General features: G+C 37.9%; 2 long non-coding RNA genes across 3 annotated transcripts in view; one reads left to right on the top strand and one right to left on the bottom strand.

The window, feature by feature from the left end:
- Positions 1-294: 294 nt before the first annotated feature.
- The window catches only part of LOC127957741 (uncharacterized), a 65,158-nt gene continuing 42,475 nt past the window's right edge, over positions 295-22,977 (bottom strand). The window contains exon 3 of the long non-coding RNA XR_008153841.1: positions 295-1,720. This is a non-coding gene — a long non-coding RNA (uncharacterized LOC127957741). The remainder of the gene's footprint in view (positions 1,721-22,977) is intronic.
- LOC127957739 (uncharacterized) overlaps positions 2,100-22,977 on the top strand; it is a 180,308-nt gene continuing 159,430 nt past the window's right edge. For both annotated transcript variants that reach the window (XR_008153838.1, XR_008153837.1), the window contains exons 1-2: positions 2,100-2,223; positions 4,383-6,641. This is a non-coding gene — a long non-coding RNA (uncharacterized LOC127957739). The remainder of the gene's footprint in view (positions 2,224-4,382; positions 6,642-22,977) is intronic.

Here is a 22,977-nt window from a genome sequence, read left to right as displayed (position 1 = left end):
AAGAATAATAATAATAAATATAGCTGCAAGCAGCAATTACGGGGCCAAGCACTCCAACGGCAAATGTAGGAGCTAAGCATGGCATGAAGCATCACACCAAATACATTAATGAGCAATAACTGCAATTTTGGAATTATTGTATTTGAAATGGCAAAAAAAACAAAAAAAACAATACCACCTCTAGTAGCATGATTACTTGGCTTATCAAGCTTGACCAATAGGTGGCACTGTTATAAAATCAATTTGGTGTACTCTGTGTGACTTTTCAAGGACACACACAAAGTTTGGTGTCAATATGCCAAAGCATTCCAGGGATACAGCCTCAAGTGTCATTTTCTCATTGTGCCTCAAATTCGTCGATGTGGTATGCGAAAACGGTTTTGTCTATCGACTCAAAATCCATAACTTTGAATCAGTATAGCCTGAAGATCATTTGATTCGAATTTGGTGAAAATCGGACATACGGTTGATCAGGAGTTCGAAAAAGTATGTTTTCAACATAAATCAAAATGGCGGACCGGAAGTTCAGCTTACCGTGGTATATTTGGTATCTATGTTATCGGCATAAGCCAGGGAATATTTTGAGCCCAGTTTCCTTCAAATAGGCTAATGCATTAAAAAGTTATTCGCATTTTAAAAATTGTAATTACTCATGGTTAATGAATGGTTTATTACTCTTGACCAATAGGTGGCGCTGTTACCAAATTTATGTGGCATGGTCAGTGTGAGGTGGCGATGACACATACAAAGTTTGGTGCAAATATGTCAAAGTGTTGCAGAGATACAGCCTCAAATGCATTTTGGCACCCTTCCAGCAAATTCGTTGATGCGCTAAATGAGAACCGTTACGTATATCGACACAAAATCCATAACTTTTTGCCAGCATGGTCTGAAGATAATGCACGTCAAATTTGGTGAAAATTGGGCTAACGGTCTAGGAGGAGTTCGAAAAAGTAGGTTTTCAACATTAAGCAAAATGGCGGACAGGAAGTAAGGCCAATTTTCACATTATTGGTATCAATACTCTCGGCATGACCCACAGAATATAGCGAGACCATTTTAATTTTAATAGACTAATTTATTCAAAAGTTATTAGCATTTATGTGATATTTCATTATAACTATTGGCCACAAGGTGGCGCTGCCACCAAACTTTTTGAGTACCTTCAGGGCATGGAGCCGAATATTTTTGTAATTATTTGCGAAACGATACGATGCTGCGTTCAAAAAATACAGCATTTTAAATCATAATTCAAAATGGCCGACGCCTAAAATGGCCGACACAGGAAAATTGGATATCATTTGACTCGACATGACTCACTGAATCTAAAGAGACCAGTTGTGTGATTTTTGGCCAAACCATTCAGTAGTTATAAGCCAAAATATGCATTTTTCATATCTCCTGACCACTAGGTGGCGCTGTGTCGAAACACTGCAGGTAGTCTCAGTTCATGCTTGTTATAACACACGCCAAGTTTGGTCTCAATATGACAAGCCGTTGCTGGGATATAGCCTCACGTGCATGTTTGCGTGCTTTTCGTCAAATTTGTTTATGTGTCATTCGACAACAGTTGGACGAATCAACTTGAATTCCATAACTTTTTGCCAGCATGGTCTGAAGATGATCTGAGCCAATTTTCGTGGCAATCGGACTAACCGTCTAGGACGAGTTCGAAAAAGTAGGTTTTTCGAATAATTGAAAATAGCGAAAAAAACTAAACCTTGCGATTTTTGAATTTTGGGGTTCATTCGACTTGGCATGAGCCAAGGATTCAGAGGAAAAAAGAATTTCCACTTTCTGGCTTACGGTTCAAAAGTTATTAGCATACAAACATTGAAAGTTTGGACAAGTGGTGGCGCTAGAGAGTAGGAGATAGAGACTTCAAATTTGCTAAAGTTAATGTTGGGACTGTCCTCTATCAGTGTGCCAAATTATACAACTTTCCCGCAATCGGTTCTATGGGCTGCCATAGACTTGCGGCGGAAGAAGAAGAAGAAGAAGAAGAAGAAGAAGAAGAAGAAATATAGCTGCAAGCAGCAATTACGGGGCCAAGCACTCCAACGGCAAATGTAGTAGCTAAGCATGGCATGGAGCATCACACCAAATACATTAATGAGCAATAACAGCAATTTTGGAATTATTGTATTTGAAATGGCAAAAAAAAAAAACACCAATACCACCTCTAGTAGCATGATTACTTGGTTTATCAAGCTTGACCAATAGGTGACACTGTTATAAAATCAATTTGGTGTACTCTGTGTGACTTTTCAATGACACACACAAAGTTTGGTGTCAATATGCCAAAGCATTCCAGGGATACAGCCTCAAGTGTCATTTTCTCATTGTGCCTCAAATTCGTCGATGTGGTATGCGAAAACGGTTTTGTCTATCGACTCAAAATCCATAACTTTGAATCAGTATAGCCTGAAGAACATTTGATTCGAATTTGGTGAAAATCGGACATACGGTTGATCAGGAGTTCGAAAAAGTATGTTTTCAACATAAATCAAAATGGCGGACCGGAAGTTCAGCTTACCGTGGTATATTTGGTATCTATGTTATCGGCATAAGCCAGGGAATATTTTGCGCCCAGTTTCCTTCAAATAGGCTAATGCATTAAAAAGTTATTAGCATTTTAAAAAGTGTAATTACTCATGGTTAATGAATGGTTTATTACTCTTGACCAATAGGTGGCGCTGTTACCAAATTTATGTGGCATGGTCAGTGTGAGGTGGCGATGACACATACAAAGTTTGGTGCAAATATGTCAAAGTGTTGCAGAGATACAGCCTCAAATGCATTTTGGCACCCTTCCAGCAAATTCGTTGATGCGCTAAATGAGAACCGTTACGTATATCGACACAAAATCCATAACTTTTTGCCAGCATGGTCTGAAGATGATGCACGTCAAATTTGGTGAAAATTGGGCTAACGGTCTAGGAGGAGTTCGAAAAAGTAGGTTTTCAACATTAAGCAAAATGGCGGACAGGAAGTAAGGCCAATTTTCACATTATTGGTATCAATACTCTCGGCATGACCCACAGAATATAGCGAGACCATTTTAATTTTAATAGACTAATTTATTCAAAAGTTATTAGCATTTATGTGATATTTCATTATAACTATTGGCCACAAGGTGGCGCTGCCACCAAACGTTTTGAGTACCTTCAGGGCATGGAGCCGAATATTTTTGTAATTATTTGCGAAACGATACGATGCTGCGTTCAAAAAATACAGCATTTTAAATCATAATTCAAAATGGCCGACGCCTAAAATGGCCGACACAGGAAAATTGGATATCATTTGACTCGACATGACTCACTGAATCTAAAGAGACCAGTTGTGTGATTTTTGGCCAAACCATTCAGAAGATATAAGCCAAAATATGCATTTTTCATATCTCCTGACCACTAGGTGGCACTGTGTCGAAACACTGCAGGTAGTCTCAGGTCATGCTTATTATAACATACACCAAGTTTGGTCTCAATATGCCAAACCGTTGCTGAGATATAGCCTCAAGTGCATTTTTGCGTGCTTTTCGTCAAATTTGTTTACGTGTCATTCGACAACGGTTGGACAAATCAACTTGAATTCCATAACTTTTTGCCAACATGGTCTGAAGATGATCTGAGCCAATTTTCGTGGCAATCGGACTAACCGTCTAGGACGAGTTCGAAAAAGTATGTTTTTCGAAAAATTGAAAATAGCGAAAAAACTAAACCTTGCGATTTTTGAATGTTGGGGTTCATTCGACTTGGCATGAGTCAAGGATTCAGAGGAAAAAAGAATTTCCATTTTCTGGCTTACGGTTCAAAAGTTATTAGCATACAAACATTGAAAGTTTGGACAAGTGGTGGCGCTAGAGAGTAGGAGTTAGAGACTTCAAATTAGCTATAGTTAATGTTGGGTCTGTCCTCTATCAGTGTGCCAAATTATACAACTTTCCCGCAATCGGTTCTATGGGCTGCCATAGACTTGCGGCGGAAGAAGAAGAAGAAGAAGAAGAATAATAATAACGCCAACGAAAACAATAGGTGCCTACGCACCTTCGGTGCTTGGCCCCTAATAATAATAACGCCAACGATTACAATAGGTGCCTACGCACCTTCGGTGCTTGGCCCCTAATAACGCCAACAAACACAATAGGTGCCTTCGCACCTTCGGTGCTTGGCCCCTAAATATAGCTGCAAGCAGCAATTACGGGGCCAAGCACTCCAACGGCAAATGTAGTAGCTAAGCATCGCATAAAGCATCACACCAAATACATTAATGAGCAATAACAGCAATTTTGGAATTATTGTATTTGAAATGGCAAAAAAAAAAAAAACACCAATACCACCTCTAGTAGCATGATTACTTGGTTTATCAAGCTTGACCAATAGGTGACACTGTTATAAAATCAATTTGGTGTACTCTGTGTGTCTTTTCAATGACACACACAAAGTTTGGTGTCAATATGCCAAAGCATTCCAGGGATACAGCCTCAAGTGTCATTTTCTCATTGTGCCTCAAATTCGTCGATGTGGTATGCGAAAACGGTTTTGTCTATCGACTCAAAATCCATAACTTTGAATCAGTATAGCCTGAAGATCATTTGATTCGAATTTGGTGAAAATCGGACATACGGTTGATCAGGAGTTCGAAAAAGTATGTTTTCAACATAAATCAAAATGGCGGACCGGAAGTTCAGCTTACCGTGGTATATTTGGTATCTATGTTATCGGCATAAGCCAGGGAATATTTTGAGCCCAGTTTCCTTCAAATAGGCTAATGCATTAAAAAGTTATTAGCATTTTAAAAAGTGTAATTACTCATGGTTAATGAATGGTTTATTACTCTTGACCAATAGGTGGCGCTGATACCAAATTTATGTGGCATGGTCAGTGTGAGGTGGCAATGACACATACAAAGTTTGGTGCAAATATGTCAAAGTGTTGCAGAGATACAGCCTCAAATGCATTTTGGCACCCTTCCAGCAAATTCGTTGATGCGCTAAATGAGAACCGTTACGTATATCGACACAAAATCCATAACTTTTTGCCAGCATGGTCTGAAGATGATGCACGTCAAATTTGGTGAAAATTGGGCTAACGGTCTAGGAGGAGTTCGAAAAAGTAGGTTTTCAACATTAAGCAAAATGGCGGACAGGAAGTAAGGCCAATTTTCACATTATTGGTATCAATACTCTCGGCATGACCCACATAATATAGCGAGACCATTTTAATTTTAATAGACTAATTTATTCAAAAGTTATTAGCATTTATGTGATATTTCATTATAACTATTGGCCACAAGGTGGCGCTGCCACCAAACTTTTTGAGTACCTTCAGGGCATGGAGCCGAATATTTTTGTAATTATTTGCGAAACGATACGATGCTGCGTTCAAAAAATACAGCATTTTAAATCATAATTCAAAATGGCCGACGCCTAAAATGGCCGACACAGGAAAATTGGATATCATTTGACTCGACATGACTCACTGAATCTAAAGAGACCAGTTGTGTGATTTTTGGCCAAACCATTCAGTAGTTATAAGCCAAAATATGCATTTTTCATATATCCTGACCACTAGGTGGCGCTGTGTCGAAACACTGCAGGTAGTCTCAGTTCATGCTTGTTATAACACACGCCAAGTTTGGTCTCAATATGACAAACCGTTGCCGGGATATAGCCTCACGTGCATGTTTGCGTGCTTTTCGTCAAATTTGTTTACGTGTCATTCGACAACAGTTGGACGAATCAACTTGAATTCCATAACTTTTTGCCAGCATGGTCTGAAGATGATCTGAGCCAATTTTCGTGGCAATCGGACTAACCGTCTAGGACGAGTTCGAAAAAGTAGGTTTTTCGAATAATTGAAAATAGCGAAAAAACTAAACCTTGCGATTTTTGAATTTTGGGGTTCATTCGACTTGGCATGAGCCACGGATTCAGAGGAAAAAAGAATTTCCATTTTCTGGCTTACGGTTCAAAAGTTATTAGCATACAAACATTGAAAGTTTGGACAACTGGTGGCGCTAGAGAGTAGGAGTTAGAGACTTCAAATTAGCTATAGTTAATGTTGGGACTGTCCTCTATCAGTGTGCCAAATTATACAACTTTCCCGCAATCGGTTCTATGGGCTGCCATAGACTTGCGGCGGAAGAAGAAGAAGAAGAAGAAGAAGCAGAAATATAGCTGCAAGCAGCAATTACGGGGCCAAGCACTCCAACGGCAAATGTAGGAGCTAAGCATGGCATGGAGCATCACACCAAATGCATTAATGAGCAATAACAGCAATTTTAGGATGATTGTAATTGAAATGGCTAAAAAAAATCATAAATACAACCTCTAGTAGCATGATTTACTGGCTTATCAAAATTGACCAATAGGTGGTGCTGTTATCAAGTCAATTTGGTGTACTCTGTGTGACTTTTCAATGACACAAACAAAGTTTGGTGTCAATATGCCAAAGCATTGCAGAGATACAGCCTCAAGTGTCATTTTGGCATTGTGCCTCAAATTCGTCGCTGTGGTATGCGAAAACGGTTTTGTCTATCGATACAAAATCCATAACATTTTGTCAGGACAGTCTACAGATCATCTGAGTCAATTTTGGTGAAAATCGGACTAACGGTTGATGAGGAGTTCGAAAAAGTAGGTTTTCAACATAAATCAAAATGGCGGACAGGAAGTATGGCCAATTTTGGCATAATTGGTATCTATGTTCTCGGCATGAACCAAAGAATACGGGGAGACCATTTGCATTTCAATTGTCTAATTTACTCAAAAGTTATTAGCATTTTTGTGATAATTCATTATAACTCTTGACCACAAGGTGGCGCTGCCACCAAGCTTTTTGAGTACATTCAGGGCATGGAGCCGAATATTTTTGTAATTATTTGCGAAACGATACGATGCTGCGTTGAAAAAATACAGCATTTTAAAACATAATTCAAAATGGCCGACGCCTAAAATGGCTGACACGGGAAATTTGCATATCATACGACTCGACATGACTCACTGAATCTAAAGAGACCAGTTGTGTGATTTTTGGCCAAACCATTCAGAAGATATAAGCCAAAATATGCATTTTTCATATCTCCTGACCACTAGGTGGCGCTGTGTCGAAACACTGCAGGTAGTCTCAGGTCATGCTTATTATAACACACACCAAGTTTGGTCTCAATATGCCAAACCGTTGCTGAGATATAGCCTCAAGTGCATTTTTGCGTGCTTTTCGTCAAATTTGTTTACGTGTCATTCGACAATGGTTGGACGAATCAACTTGAATTCCATAACTTTTTGCCAGCATGGTCTGAAGATGATCTGAGCCAATTTTCGTGGCAATCGGACTAACCGTCTAGCACGAGTTCGAAAAAGTAGGTTTTTCGAAAAATTGAAAATAGCGAAAAAACTAAACCTTGCGATTTTTGAATTTTGGGGTTCATTCGACTTGGCATGGGCCAAGGATTCAGAGGAAAAAAGAATTTCCATTTTCTGGCTTACGGTTCAAAAGTTATTAGCATACAAACATTGAAAGTTTGGACAAGTGGTGGCGCTAGAGAGTAGGAGTTAGAGACTTCAAATTAGCTATAGTTAATGTTGGGACTGTCCTCTATCAGTGTGCCAAATTATACAACTTTCCCGCAATCGGTTCTATGGGCTGCCATAGACTTGCGGCGGAAGAAGAAGAAGAAGAAGAAGAAGAAGCAGAATAATAATAACGCCAACGATTACAATAGGTGCCTACGCACCTTCGGTGCTTGGCCCCTAATAATAATAACGCCAACGATTACAATAGGTGCCTACGCACCTTCGGTGCTTGGCCCCTAATAACGCCAACGAACACAATAGGTGCCTTCGCACCTTCGGTGCTTGGCCCCTAAATATAGCTGCAAGCAGCAATCACGGGGCCAAGCACTCCAACGGCAACATCAGGAGCTAAGCATATGTAGCATCAGACCAAATGCAACAATTAATAATGAAATTAATAATTGCATGATTGTAATTGAAATGGCTGAAAATCGTTAATAAAAGTTCCACAGCGAGGAGCTAAGCATGGCATGGAGCATCAGACCAAATGCAACGAGTAAGAAAAGCAATTATTGGAAGAGTGTAATTGAAACAGCCAGTAAAACTCCAGTAAAATGATGCATTATCATTTTTGGAAAATAGGTGGCGCTGTAATCAAATCGCTTTGTTGTGTTCTGTGGGAGGTGACAATGTTGTGGGCAATTTCTTTCAAAATACTTACAGACCTTTAGGGCAATGAGTCGAACATGCCCACCGAGTTTCGTTCCGATCGACTTCCATTAACCTTGCCAAATAGGTGCTTAAAGTTGTTTGGCCAATGGCGGCCATGTTTTTTAAGATAAGTGAAATTCCTCATAGAGCACTTGTGCCACATTGGGCCATATCAATTTTCAAGTTGATTGGATCAACGGTTGCTTAGTTATAGCCATTTGATTTTTTTTTCATCCTGTAGCGCCACCAAGTGGCAGATATGGAAAAAAAAAATAATTTGACTAAAGTTTTTGTTCATGCAAATGAGTTCTGAGTTTGGTGAAGATATCTAATTTTGTTCCCGAGTTATAGCCTTTTTCGTAAAATTGGTCCACGAATTTGAATGTTTTGGGTCACCTGGTTTTTTGTTCAGTCTTGATCAAACCACTGCAATAATATTCTATGGACTCTCTAGATCAATAATTTTCCAAAATATGTTGCATTTTGTCCTTTGGTTAGCTATAAGAGGTCATTTAGGAAAGGGCCGTGGCCACATGTAACCTAAAGCCTATAAAACTGAAACAAAAACTCAAAACTTTATGAAACTTGGTTATAACATGTGAAAGATGACCCACCAAGCATGCAAAGTTTCATTAAGATCAGAAAATAGCTGGTGCTATAACAGTTAAAATGGCCTAAAAAACAAAAGATTTCTGTTGTGAATGGCATTAAACTGCAAAAAAAAAAAGGGGTAATATAATCACACATGCATTAGATCTGTATTTTTTCTAAACAATCATGCAAAATTTAACAGAGATTAGGTAAAAAAGAACACTGTAATATTTATAAAGCTTCAAAACCCAGTGTTGAATAAAAAATTGCAATTATAACCACTAGATGTCACCGGAAGACCACTAATGAGCTCACTAAAGACTAAAACATTACAGTTTATGGGCTTGTTGAGGGATTCATCTAGAAAAAATTTATATTACTATTATTTAATATAACTGTTCAAGCATTTCAGATCACACAGAATCAAAGTTTACCAATTTATTCATACAGATATATCTAATGTTTATAATTATGCCAGATTATGATTGCAATGAAACCTGAAAAATGACATAGAAGCCCATAAAAACAGAAGACTTGCAATAGGTTTTATCACCCATCATTTATTTTAATTATCTATATATATAACAAAATGTGTGCATCTGTGTGTGGGTTTAAGCATGCTTATTGAGTATTAATATAGTAGTTTAAACATTTCATGTTTGTGTGTGTCTGTAATTCTGTTCTATTCTTTTACTGTCAGCCATATCTAGGTTATTTAAAATCAGTGCAGTACTATTATCTAGACTGTGAAATTATACATAAATTGCGTATGCTTCTTTGGAATGAAATTAAGACAACATATAACAGTTATAAAGGTTAAAGAGACAGTGTTGTATGATAAATTGCATTTACGACCACTAGATGTCACTGGAAGACCACTAATGGGCTCACTAAAGACTAAAACATTACAGTTCATTGTCTCGATGATTGATTCATCTAGAAAAATATATATTACTATTATTTAATATTACTGTTCAAGCATTTAAGATCACATTGAGTGAAAGTTCAACAATTTATTCATACATGTATATCAAATGTTTACTATTATGTCAGAATATGAATGCAATGAAACCTGACATAGAAATGTAAGAAAAGAAGTCTTTCTGTGAGTTGTGTGTCACCTATAATTTATTTCAAATATCTACATACAACAAAATGTGTGGGCATGTACTTCTCTGTGTGTGTGTGTGTGTGTGTGTGTAATCATGCTTATTGATTATTCATATAATAGTTGAACCATTTCATTTCTGTGTGTGAGTGTCTGTGAGCCTATTCTCCATGTTAGACAATGGCACACACGAGTTTGGCTTAATTACAACAAAGCTTTGCAGAGATATAGCCTCAGACTCATTTTGTGAAGATGCCTGACATCTGAAGCAGCGCTGTACAAAAACGGTTTCGTCTATTGACACGAAATCCATAACTTTTTGTCAGCACGGTCTGAAGATGATCTGATTCAATTTTGGTGAAAATCAGACAAACGGTTGAGGATGAGTTTAAAAAAAAAAGTTTTCAACATGAATCAAAATGGCGGACAGGAAGTTTTGCTTAATATGACATAATTGGTATGTATGTTGTCGGCATGTCCCAAGGAACATGTTGAGACATGTTTCATGATAATAGGCTAATGCAATCAAAAGTTATTAGCATTATTGGAAATGTAATAATTAGCGGTTATTGATTGGTTTATTACTCTTGACCAATAGGTGGCGCTGTGACCAAAATGATGTGGCGTGGTCAATGTGATGTGACAATGTCACATATTAAGTTTTGTGTAAATATCTCCAACCTTTGCAGAGATACAGCCTCAGATGCAGTTTGGCATCTTTCCAGCAAATTCGTTGGTACGCTAATTGAAAACGGTTACGTGTATCGACACAAATTCCATAACTTTTTGCCAGCATGGTCTGAAGATGATCCAAATCAAATTTGGTGAAAATCTGAGCAACGGTCTAGGAGGAGTTCGAAAAAGTAGGTTTTCAACATGAATCAAAATGGCGGACAGGAAATTTTGTCAAAATTGACAAATGGGGTATCTGTGTTCTCGGCATGACCCAAGGAATCTATCAACATCAGCTTTGTTACAATAGGCTAATGTATGCAAAAGTTATTAGCATTTTTCAAAAAATCGTTATAACTATTGACCACAAGGTGGCGCTGCCCCCAATTTTTTTGTGTACATTCAGGGCATGGAGCCGGACATTTTTGTAATTATTTGCGAAATGATACGGAACTTCATTCTTAAGATACAGCAATTTACAACTAAATTCAAAATGGCCGACGCCCAAAATGGCCGAATTGGTAAAATTCGGTATCATTCGACTCGGAATGATGCACTGAATCTAAAGACACCACTTTTGCGATTTTTGGCAAAACCATTCAGAAGTTATGAGCAAAAACATGCATTTTTCATATCTCCTGACCACTAGGGGGCACAGCGCCGAAACACTGCAGGTAGTCCCAGGGAATGGTTGTTATAAGACCCACCAAGATTGGTCTCAATAGGCCAAACCGTTGCGGAGATATAGCCTCACGTTCACGTTTGCGTGCTTTTCGAAGAATTCGTTCATGAGCTATTCGGAAACGGTTTGAGAAATCAACTTGAATTCCATAACTTTTTGCCAGCATGGTCTGAAGATTATCTGATTCAATTTTCGTGACAATCGGTGCAACGGCCTAGGACGAGTTCGAAAAAGTAGGTTTTACGAACAATTGACGATAGCGAAAAAACTAAACCTTGCGATTTTTGAATTTCGGTGTCCATTCGACTCGGCATGAGCCAAGGAATCACAGGAAAAAAGAATTTTCATTTTGTGGCTTACGGTTCAAGAGTTATTAGCATCAAGTTTTTGAAAGTTTAGACAATTGGTGGCGCTAGAGAGTTTGAGTTAGAGACTTCAAATTTGCTACGGTTAATGTTCAGACAGTCCTCTATTAGTGTGCCAAATTATACAACTTTCCCGCAATCGGTTCTATGGGCTACCATAGACTTGGGGTGGAAGAAGAAGAATAATAACGCCAACAAACACAATAGGTGCCTTCGCACCTTCGGTGCTTGGCCCCTAAATATAGCTGCAAGCAGCAATTACGGGGCCAAGCACTCCAACGGCAAATGTAGGAGCTAAGCATTGCATAAAGCATCACACCAAATACATTAATGAGCAATAACAGCAATTTTGGAATTATTGTATTTGAAATGGCAAAAAAAAAAAAAAAACACCAATACTACCTCTAGTAGCATGATTACTTGGTTTATCAAGCTTGACCAATAGGTGACACTGTTATAAAATCAATTTGGTGTACTCTGTGTGACTTTTCAATGACACACACAAAGTTTGGTGTCAATATGCCAAAGCATTCCAGGGATACAGCCTCAAGTGTCATTTTCTCATTGTGCCTCAAATTCGTCGATGTGGTATGCGAAAACGGTTTTGTCTATCGACTCAAAATCCATAACTTTGAATCAGTATAGCCTGAAGATCATTTGATTCGAATTTGGTGAAAATCGGACATACGGTTGATGAGGAGTTCGAAAAAGTATGTTTTCAACATAAATCAAAATGGCGGACCGGAAGTTCAGCTTACCGTGGTATATTTGGTATCTATGTAATCGGCATAAGCCAGGGAATATTTTGAGCCCAGTTTCCTTCAAATAGGCTAATGCATTAAAAAGTTATTAGCATTTTAAAAAGTGTAATTACTCATGGTTAATGAATGGTTTATTACTCTTGACCAATAGGTGGCGCTGTTACCAAATTTATGTGGCATGGTCAGTGTGAGGTGGCGATGAAACATACAAAGTTTGGTGCAAATATGTCAAAGTGTTGCAGAGATACAGCCTCAAATGCATTTTGGCACCCTTCCAGCAAATTCGTTGATGCGCTAAATGAGAACCGTTACGTATATCGACACAAAATCCATAACTTTTTGCCAGCATGGTCTGAAGATGATGCACGTCAAATTTGGTGAAAATTGGGCTAACGGTCTAGGAGGAGTTCGAAAAAGTAGGTTTTCAACATTAAGCAAAATGGCGGACAGGAAGTAAGGCCAATTTTCACATTATTGGTATCAATACTCTCGGCATGACCCACAGAATATAGCGAGACCATTTTAATTTAAATAGACTAATTTATTCAAAAGTTATTAGCATTTATGTGATATTTCATTATAACTATTGGCCACAAGGTGGCGCTGCCACCAAACTTTTTGAGTACCTTCAGGGCATGGAGCCGAATATTTTTGTAATTATTTGCGAAACGATACGATGCTGCGTTCAAAAAATACAGCATTTTAAATCATAATTCAAAATGGCCGATGCCTAAAATGGCCGACACAGGATAATTGGATATCATTTGACTCGACATGACTCCCTGAATCTAAAGAGACCAGTTGTGTGATTTTTGGCCAAACCATTCAGTAGTTATAAGCCAAAATATGCATTTTTCATATCTCCTGACCACTAGGTGGCGCTGTGTCGAAACACTGCAGGTAGTCTCAGTTCATGCTTGTTATAACACACGCCAAGTTTGGTCTCAATATGACAAACCGTTGCCGGGATATAGCCTCACGTGCATGTTTGCGTGCTTTTTGTCAAATTTGTTTACGTGTCATTCGACAACAGTTGGACGAATCAACTTGAATTCCATAACTTTTTGCCAGCATGGTCTGAAGATGATCTGAGCCAATTTTCGTGGCAATCGGACTAACCGTCTAGGACGAGTTCGAAAAAGTAGGTTTTTCGAATAATTGAAAATAGCGAAAAAACTAAACCTTGCGATTTTTGAATTTTGGAGTTCATTCGACTTGGCATGAGCCAAGGATTCAGAGGAAAAAAGAATTTCCATTTTCTGGCTTACGGTTCAAAAGTTATTAGCATACAAACATTGAAAGTTTGGACAAGTGGTGGCGCTAGAGAGTAGGAGATAGAGACTTCAAATTTGCTATAGTTAATGTTGGGACTGTCCTCTATCAGTGTGCCAAATTATACAACTTTCCCGCAATCCGTTCTATGGGCTGCCATAGACTTGCGGCGGAAGAAGAAGAAGAAGAAGAAGAATATAGCTGCAAGCAGCAATTACGGGGCCAAGCACTCCAATGGCAAATGTAGTAGCTAAGCATCGCATAAAGCATCACACCAAATACATTAATGAGCAATAACAGCAATTTTGGAATTATTGTATTTGAAATGGCAAAAAAAAAAAAAACACCAATACCACCTCTAGTAGCATGATTACTTGGTTTATCAAGCTTGACCAATAGGTGACACTGTTATAAAATCAATTTGGTGTACTCTGTGTGACTTTTCAATGACACACACAAAGTTTGGTGTCAATATGCCAAAGCATTCCAGGGATATAGCCTCAAGTGTCATTTTCTCATTGTGCCTCAAATTCGTCGATGTGGTATGCGAAAACGGTTTTGTCTATCGACTCAAAATCCATAACTTTGAATCAGTATAGCCTGAAGATCATTTGATTCGAATTTGGTGAAAATCGGACATACGGTTGATCAGGAGTTCGAAAAAGTATGTTTTCAACATAAATCAAAATGGCGGACCGGAAGTTCAGCTTACCGTGGTATATTTGGTATCTATGTTATCGGCATAAGCCAGGGAATATTTTGAGCCCAGTTTCCTTCAAATAGGCTAATGCATTAAAAAGTTATTAGCATTTTAAAAAGTGTAATTACTCATGGTTAATGAATGGTTTATTACTCTTGACCAATAGGTGGCGCTGTTACCAAATTTATGTGGCATGGTTAGTGTGAGGTGGCGATGACACATACAAAGTTTGGTGCAAATATGTCAAAGTGTTGCAGAGATACAGCCTCAAATGCATTTTGGCACCCTTCCAGCAAATTCGTTGATGCGCTAAATGAGAACCGTTACGTATATCGACACAAAATCCATAACTTTTTGCCAGCATGGTCTGAAGATGATGCACGTCAAATTTGGTGAAAATTGGGCTGACGGTCTAGGAGGAGTTCGAAAAAGTAGGTTTTCAACATTAAGCAAAATGGCGGACAGGAAGTAAGGCCAATTTTCACATTATTGGTATCAATACTCTCGGCATGACCCACAGAATATAGCGAGACAATTTTAATTTAAATAGACTAATTTATTCAAAAGTTATTAGCATTTATGTGATATTTCATTATAACTATTGGCCACAAGGTGGCGCTGCCACCAAACTTTTTGAGTACCTTCAGGGCATGGAGCCGAATATTTTTGTAATTATTTGCGAAACGATACGATGCTGCGTTCAAAAAATACAGCATTTTAAATCATAATTCAAAATGGCCGACGCCTAAAATGGCCGACACAGGAAAATTGGATATCATTTGACTCGACATGACTCACTGAATCTAAAGAGACCAGTTGTGTGATTTTTGGCCAAACCATTCAGTAGTTATAAGCCAAAATATGCATTTTTCATATCTCCTGACCACTAGGTGGCGCTGTGTCGAAACACTGCAGGTAGTCTCAGTTCATGCTTGTTATAACACACGCCAAGTTTGGTCTCAATATGACAAACCGTTGCCGGGATATAGCCTCACGTGCATGTTTGCGTGCTTTTCGTCAAATTTGTTTACGTGTCATTCGACAACAGTTGGACGAATCAACTTGAATTCCATAACTTTTTGCCAGCATGGTCTGAAGATGATCTGAGCCAATTTTCGTGGCAATCGGACTAACCGTCTAGGACGAGTTCGAAAAAGTAGGTTTTTCGAATAATTGAAAATAGCGAAAAAACTAAACCTTGCGATTTTTGAATTTTGGGGTTCATTCGACTTGGCATGAGCCAAGAATTCAGAGGAAAAAAGAATTTCCATTTTCTGGCTTACGGTTCAAAAGTTATTAGCATACAAACATTGAAAGTTTGGACAAGTGGTGGCGCTAGAGAGTAGGAGATAGAGACTTCAAATTTGCTATAGTTAATGTTGGGACTGTCCTCTATCAGTGTGCCAAATTATACAACTTTCCCGCAATCGGTTCTATGGGCTGCCATAGACTTGCGGCGGAAGAAGAAGAATAATAATAACGCCAACGATTACAATAGGTGCCTACGCACCTTCGGTGCTTGGCCCCTAAAGAAGAAGCAGAATAATAATAACGCCAACGGAAACAATAGGTGCCTCGCACCTTCGGTGCTTGGCCCCTAATAACGCCAACAAACACAATAGGTGCCTTCGCACCTTCGGTGCTTGGCCCCTAATAAATATAGCTGCAAGCAGCAATCACGGGGCCAAGCATTCCAGCGGCAACATCAGGAGCTAAGCATATGTAGCATCAGACCAAATGCAACAATGAATAATGAAATTAATAATTGCATGATTGTAATTGAAATGGCTGAAATCGTTAATAAAAGTTCCACAGCGAGGAGCTAAGCATGGCATGGAGCATCAGACCAAATGCAACGAGTAAGAAAAGCAATTATTGGAAGAGTGTAATTGAAACAGCCAGTAAAACTCCAGTAAAATGATGCATTATCATTTTTGGAAAATAGTTGGCGCTGTAATCAAATCGCTTTGTTGTGTTCTGTGGGAGGTGACAATGTTGTGGGCAATTTCTTTCAAAATACTTACAGACCTTTAGGGCAATGAGTCGAACATGCCCACCGTGTTTCGTTCCGATCGACTTCCATTAACCTTGTCAAATAGGTGCTTAAAGTTGTTTGGCCAATGGCGGCCATGTTTTTTAAGATAAGTGAAATTCCTCATAGAGCACTTGTGCCACATTGGGCCATATCAATTTTCAAGTTGATTGGATCAACGGTTGCTTAGTTATAGCCATTTGATTTTTTTTCATCCTGTAGCGCCACTAAGTGGCAGATATGGAAAAAAAAATAATAATTTGACTAAAGTTTTTGTTCATGCATATGAGTTCTGAGTTTGGTGAAGATATCTCATTTTGTTCCCGAGTTATAGCCTTTTTCATAAAATTGGTCCACGAATTTGAATGTTTTGGGTCACCTGGTTTTTTGTTCAGTCTTGATCAAACCACTGCAGTAATATTCTCAGGACTCTCTAGATCAATAACTTTGAAAAAATATGTTGTATTTTGTCCTTTGGTTAGATATCATTTAAACAGGCCTAAAAAACAAAAGATTTCTGTTGTGAATGGCATTAAACTGCAAAAAAAAAGGGGGTAATATAATCACACATGCATTAGATCTGTATTTTTTCTAAACAATCATGCAAAATTTAACAGAGATTAGGTAAAAAAGAACACTGTAATATTTATAAAGCTTCAAAACCCAGTGTTGAATAAAAAATTGCAATTATAACCACTAGATGTCACCGGAAGACCACTAATGAGCTCACTAAAGACTAAAACATTACAGTTTATGGGCTTGTTGAGGGATTCATCTAGAAAAAATGTATATTACTATTATTTAATATTACTGTTCAAGCATTTCAGATCACATTGAGTCAAAGTTTACCAATTTTTTCATACAGATATATCTAATGTTTATAATTATGCCAGATTATGATTGCAATGAAACCTGAAAAATAGAACATAGAAGCCCATAAAAACAGAAGACTTGCAATAGGTTTTATCACCCATCATTTATTTTAATTATCTATATATATAACAAAATGTGTGCATCTGTGTGTGGGTTTAAGCATGCTTATTGAGTATTAATATAGTAGTTTAAACATTTCATGTTTGTGTGTGTCTGTAATTCTGTTCTATTCTTTTACTGTCAGCCATATCTAGGTTATTTAAAATCAGTGCAGTACTATTATCCAGACTGTGAAATTATACATAAATTGCGTATGCTTCTTTGGAATGAAATTAAGACAACATATAACAGTTATAAAGGTTAAAGAGACAGTGTTGTATGATAAATTGCATTTACGACCACTAGATGTCACTGGAAGACCACTAATGGGCTCACTAAAGACTAAAACATTACAGTTCATTGTCTCGATGATTGATTCATCTAGAAAAATATATATTACTATTATTTAATATTACTGTTCAAGCATTTAAGATCACATTGAGTGAAAGTTCAACAATTTATTCATACATGTATATCAAATGTTTACTATTATGTCAGAATATGAATGCAATGAAACCTGACATAGAAATGTAAGAAAAGAAGTCTTTCTGTGAGTTGTGTGTCACCTATAATTTATTTCAAATATCTACATACAACAAAATGTGTGGGCATGTACTTCTCTCTGTGTGTGTGTGTGTGTGTAATCATGCTTATTGATTATTCATATAATAGTTGAACCATTTCATTTCTGTGTGTGAGTGTCTGTGAGCCTATTTTCCATGTTAGACAATGGCACACACAAGTTTGGCTTAATTACAACAAAGCTTTGCAGAGATATAGCCTCAGGCTCATTTTGTTAAGATGCCTGACATCTGAAGCAGCGCTGTACAAAAACGGTTTCGTCTATTGACACGAAATCCATAACTTTTTGTCAGCACGGTCTGAAGATGATCTGATTCAATTTTGGTGAAAATCAGACAAACGGTTGAGGATGAGTTTAAAAAAAAAGGTTTTCAACATGAATCAAAATGGCGGACAGGAAGTTTTGCTTAATATGACATAATTGGTATGTATGTTGTCGGCATGTCCCAAGGAACATTTTGAGACATGTTTCATGATAATAGGCTAATGCAATCAAAAGTTATTAGCATTATTGGAAATGTAATAATTAGCGGTTATTGATTGGTTTATTACTCTTGACCAATAGGTGGCGCTGTGACCAAAATGATGTGGCGTGGTCAATGTGATGTGACAATGTCACATATTAAGTTTTGTGTAAATATCTCCAACCTTTGCAGAGATACAGCCTCAGATGCAGTTTGGCATCTTTCCAGCAAATTCGTTGGTACGCTAATTGAAAACGGTTACGTGTATCGACACAAATTCCATAACTTTTTGCCAGCATGGTCTGAAGATGATCCAAATCAAATTTGGTGAAAATCTGAGCAACGGTCTAGGAGGAGTTCGAAAAAGTAGGTTTTCAACATGAATCAAAATGGCGGACAGGAAATTTTGCCAAAATTGACAAATGGGGTATCGGTGTTCTCGGCATGACCCAAGGAATCTATCAACATCAGCTTTGTTACAATAGGCTAATGTATGCAAAAGTTATTAGCATTTTTCGAAAAATCGTTATAACTATTGACCACAAGGTGGCGCTGCCCCCAATTTTTTTGTGTACATTCAGGGCATGGAGCCGGACATTTTTGTAATTATTTGCGAAACGATACGGAACTTCATTCTTAAGATACAGCAATTTACAACTAAATTCAAAATGGCCGACGCCCAAAACGGCCGAATTGGGAAAATTCGGTATCATTCGACTCGGAATGATGCACTGAATCTAAAGACACCACTTTTGTGATTTTTGGCAAAACCGTTCAGAAGTTATGAGCAAAAACATGCATTTTTCATATCTCCTGACCACTAGGGGGCACAGCGCCGAAACACTGCAGGTAGTCCCAGGGAATGGTTGTTATAAGACCCACCAAGATTGGTCTCAATAGGCCAAACCGTTGCGGAGATATAGCCTCACGTTCACGTTTGCGTGCTTTTCGAAGAATTCGTTCATGAGCTATTCGGAAACAGTTTGAGAAATCAACTTGAATTCCATAACTTTTTGCCAGCATGGTCTGAAGATTATCTCATTCAATTTTCGTGACAATCGGTGCAACGGCCTAGGACGAGTTCGAAAAAGTAGGTTTTACGAACAATTGACGATAGCGAAAAAACTAAACCTTGCGATTTTTGAATTTCGGTGTCCATTCGACTCGGCATGAGCCAAGGAATCACAGGAAAAAATAATTTTCATTTTGTGGCTTACGGTTCAAGAGTTATTAGCATCAAGTTTTTGAAAGTTTAGACAATTGGTGGCGCTAGACAGTTTGAGTTAGAAACTTCAAATTTGCTACGGTTAATGTTCAGACAGTCCTCTATTAGTGTGCCAAATTATACAACTTTCCCGCAATCGGTTCTATGGGCTACCATAGACTTGGGGTGGAAGAAGAAGAGGAAGAATAAATATAGCTGCAAGCAGCAATCACGGGGCCAAGCATTCCAGCGGCAACATCAGGAGCTAAGCATATGTAGCATCAGACCAAATGCAACAATGAATAATGAAATTAATAATTGCATGATTGTAATTGAAATGGCTGAAAATCGTTAATAAAAGTTCCACAGCGAGGAGCTAAGCATGGCATGGAGCATCAGACCAAAAGCAACGAGTAAGAAAAGCAATTATTGGAAGAGTGTAATTGAAACAGCCAGTAAAACTCCAGTAAAATGATGCATTATCATTTTTGGAAAATAGTTGGCGCTGTAATCAAATGGCTGTGTTGTGTTCTGTGGGAGGTGACAATGTTGTGGGCAATTTCTTTCAAAATACTTACAGACCTTTAGGGAAATGAGTCGAACATGCCCACCGATTTTCGTTCCGATCGACTTCTATTAACCTTGTCAAATAGGTGCTTAAAGTTGTTTGGCCAATGGCGGCCATGTTTTTTAAGATAAGTGAAATTCCTCATAGAGCACTTATGCCACATTGTGCCATACCAATTTTCAAGTTGATTGGATCAGCGGTTGCTTAGTTATAGCCATTTTAGTTTTTTTTCATCATGTAGCGCCACCAAGTGGCAGATATGGAAAAAAAATAATTTGACTAAAGTTTTTGTTCATGCATATGAGTTCTGAGTTTGGTGAAGATATCTCATTTTGTTCCCGAGTTATAGCCTTTTTCATAAAATTGGTCCACGAATTTGAATGTTTTGGGTGACCTGGTTTTTTGTTCAGTCTTGATCAAACCACTGCAGTAATATTCTCAGGACTCTCTAGATCAATAACTTTGAAAAAATATGTTGTATTTTGTCCTTTGGTTAGATAACATTTAAACAGGCCTAAAAAACAAAAGATTTCTGTTGTGAATGGCATTAAACTGCAAAAAAAAGGGGTAATATAATCACACATGCATTAGATCTGTATTTTTTCTAAACAATCATGCAAAATTTAACAGAGATTAGGTAAAAAAGAACACTGTAATATTTATAAAGCTTCAAAACCCAGTGTTGAATAAAAAATTGCAATTATAACCACTAGATGTCACCGGAAGACCACTAATGAGCTCACTAAAGACTAAAACATTACAGTTTATGGGCTTGTTGAGGGATTCATCTAGAAAAAATGTATATTACTATTATTTAATATTACTGTTCAAGCATTTCAGATCACATTGAGTCAAAGTTTACCAATTTATTCATACAGATATATCTAATGTTTATAATTATGCCAGATTATGATTGCAATGAAACCTGAAAAATGACATAGAAGCCCATAAAAACAGAAGACTTGCAATAGGTTTTATCACCCATCATTTATTTTAATTATCTATATATATAACAAAATGTGTGCATCTGTGTGTGGGTTTAAGCATGCTTATTGAGTATTAATATACTAGTTTAAACATTTCATGTTTGTGTGTGTCTGTAATTCTGTTCTATTCTTTTACTGTCAGCCATATCTAGGTTATTTAAAATCAGTGCAGTACTATTATCTAGACTGTGTAATTATACATAAATTGCTTATGCTTCTTTGGAATGAAATTAAGACAACATATAACAGTTATAAAGGTTAAAGAGACAGTGTTGTATGATAAATTGCATTTACGACCACTAGATGTCACTGGAAGACCACTAATGGGCTTTGCAGAGATATAGCCTCAGACTCATTTTGTGAAGATGCCTGACATCTGAAGCAGCGCTGTACAAAAACGGTTTCGTCTATTGACACGAAATCCATAACTTTTTGTCAGCACGGTCTGAATATGATCTGATTCAATTTTGGTGAAAATCAGACAAACGGTTGAGGATGAGTTTAAAAAAAAAGGTTTTCAACATGAATCAAAATGGCGGACAGGAAGTTTTGCTTAATATGACATAATTGGTATGTATGTTGTCGGCATGTCCCAAGGAACATTTTGAGACATGTTTCATGATAATAGGCTAATGCAATCAAAAGTTATTAGCATTATTGGAAATGTAATAATTAGCGGTTATTGATTGGTTTATTACTCTTGACCAATAGGTGGCGCTGTGACCAAAATGATGTGGCGTGGTCAATGTGATGTGACAATGTCACATATTAAGTTTTGTGTAAATATCTCCAACCTTTGCAGAGATACAGCCTCAGATGCAGTTTGGCATCTTTCCAGCAAATTCGTTGGTACGCTAATTGAAAACGGTTACGTGTATCGACACAAATTCCATAACTTTTTGCCAGCATGGTCTGAAGATGATCCAAATCAAATTTGGTGAAAATCTGAGCAACGGTCTAGGAGGAGTTCGAAAAAGTAGGTTTTCAACATGAATCAAAATGGCGGACAGGAAATTTTGCCAAAATTGACAAATGGGGTATCGGTGTTCTCGGCATGACCCAAGGAATCTATCAACATCAGCTTTGTTACAATAGGCTAATGTATGCAAAAGTTATTAGCATTTTTCGAAAAAATCGTTATAACTATTGACCACAAGGTGGCGCTGCCCCCAATTTTTTTGTGTACATTCAGGGCATGGAGCCGGACATTTTTGTAATTATTTGCGAAACGATACGGAACTTCATTCTTAAGATACAGCAATTTACAACTAAATCCAAAATGGCCGACGCCCAAAATGGCTGAATTGGGAAAATTCGGTATCATTCGACTCGGAATGATGCACTGAATCTAAAGACACCACTTTTGTGATTTTTGGCAAAACCGTTCAGAAGTTATGAGCAAAAACATGCATTTTTCATATCTCCTGACCACTAGGGGGCACAGCGCCGAAACACTGCAGGTAGTCCCAGGGAATGGTTGTTATAAGACCCACCAAGATTGGTCTCAATAGGCCAAACCGTTGCGGAGATATAGCCTCACGTTCACGTTTGCGTGCTTTTCGAAGAATTCGTTCATGAGCTATTCGGAAACGGTTTGAGAAATCAACTTGAATTCCATAACTTTTTGCCAGCATGGTCTGAAGATTATCTGATTCAATTTTCGTGACAATCGGTGCAACGGCCTAGGACGAGTTCGAAAAAGTAGGTTTTACGAACAATTGACGATAGCGAAAAAACTAAGCCTTGCGATTTTTGAATTTCGGTGTCCATTCGACTTGGCATGAGCCAAGG

Source organism: Carassius gibelio, chromosome B5, assembly GCF_023724105.1.
Source record: "Carassius gibelio isolate Cgi1373 ecotype wild population from Czech Republic chromosome B5, carGib1.2-hapl.c, whole genome shotgun sequence".
NCBI classification, from domain to species: domain Eukaryota; kingdom Metazoa; phylum Chordata; class Actinopteri; order Cypriniformes; family Cyprinidae; genus Carassius; species Carassius gibelio.
Note: the sequence above shows the minus strand (reverse complement) of the source record. Positions and strands in the feature narration are given on the sequence as shown.